Below are 1,415 nucleotides of genomic sequence, written 5' to 3' on the forward strand. Positions count from 1 at the left end.
GTTGGTATTCGAACGAGTTTTGCGTGAGGAGTTTTGTGATGAAGCGATGCTCATCGGTGGAGTTTGGTGTAAAAGAGATACCGGAGTTTCTCTTTTTGGGATTTTGGATTTTGATGTTGTGGGTGGATAGGAGTGCCTGGATTTTGGTCCAGTCGGCCGGATTTTTGGCCGTGATTGGGACGATGGTTTTGGGTTTTGGGGGTTGAGGAGGTTGGGAGGGTGGTAGTTTGGTTGGGTTGGTTTTGGGCTGTCGGGGTAGCTTCAGTCTGTTTAGGTTTGGCTTCTTCAGCCTGGAGGTGTTTTAGAAGGGTCTTGTTTGAAAGTTTTGGGGAAATTCCATGGCGCAGTCGGTTTTAGAGGGGGGAAATTAGAGTCGACTTCCATGGATTCGGAAGTTTGGGGTGGTTTGGGGTTGTTTTTCGGGGGTTCGGGTGAATCCCGAGGGAGAGTTTGGGTTGGGTTTTGTTTCGTGGTTTCTAAGGTAGAAAGACGCTCAGACAGTTTGTTTACGTGATGGTTTAGTTTGGTGATTGTCGCTAGGGCTTTTTTGAGTTGCGCTTGAAGAGTGTCTCGCTCCTTGCGGATTGTGTTGTATGAATTTATTGAAAAGTACGGGGAGGATTTGAGGGAAGTTTTGCCAGAGACGCTTACCGTCTTCCGGTTTTTGGGCGAGTCCATCCTAGATCACTTGGGGTTTTCCGGAGCCCTAACAAAAAGGGGACCTGCACGCGGCTCTTAGGGAGCCTTGTGCTCGAATTTACTTTTGGAAATTAATAAATTTCTGCGGGGCACTAATACTAGATCGTGTTCGCTGAACTGTGTGTCGACTTTGAAGTGGTTGTTGCCAACTGTTTTCACTAACGTGTTAACTGTTTGAGCACAGGGATTTTTTTTTTTCGCCCGGCGGCGGCTGGATGATAAAAATCTTCTCGAAGACACCCAGTGTCCCGTGACACCAGGTATTGTTGGATTTCTACCAACTAAAAAACCCCCGTTTTTGACTGCAAGTTTCCAGGAGTTATCCTCTAAAACTTGTGGTCTTCTGTAAGAATAGTTCAGCTCTGGCATCCGTATGCCTTCACCTCTCATTCTCTCCATGCTAGCTAGCTGCTAGAATGGGCATCTTACTAATTTGACACAAGCACTACACTACTCAATGTTACTTCTATCACTCTATTCTACAAGTTATACACTTACAGCACTCTGCAGTTTACTGCTTGTACCTATTTATTTGCCCTATTGGGCCATCTGGCGTCTGGGCCTTTTTTTCCTGGGCCCGAAGTCCTCTGGGGAGTAATCTACGGCATTTCGTAGCTCCTCAAAGGGGTGGTTTTCGGCCTTTTCGAAGGTCGTGGCTGCTTTTCTTTTTAGTAGGTCTCGTAGTGGCTCCCACTCTAGGTCCCTGTAAATTTGAC

Source organism: Dendroctonus ponderosae, unplaced genomic scaffold, assembly GCF_020466585.1.
Source record: "Dendroctonus ponderosae isolate FM_Combo_2020 unplaced genomic scaffold, Dpon_F_20191213v2 Dpon_F_20191213_5, whole genome shotgun sequence".
NCBI lineage: Eukaryota > Metazoa > Arthropoda > Insecta > Coleoptera > Curculionidae > Dendroctonus > Dendroctonus ponderosae.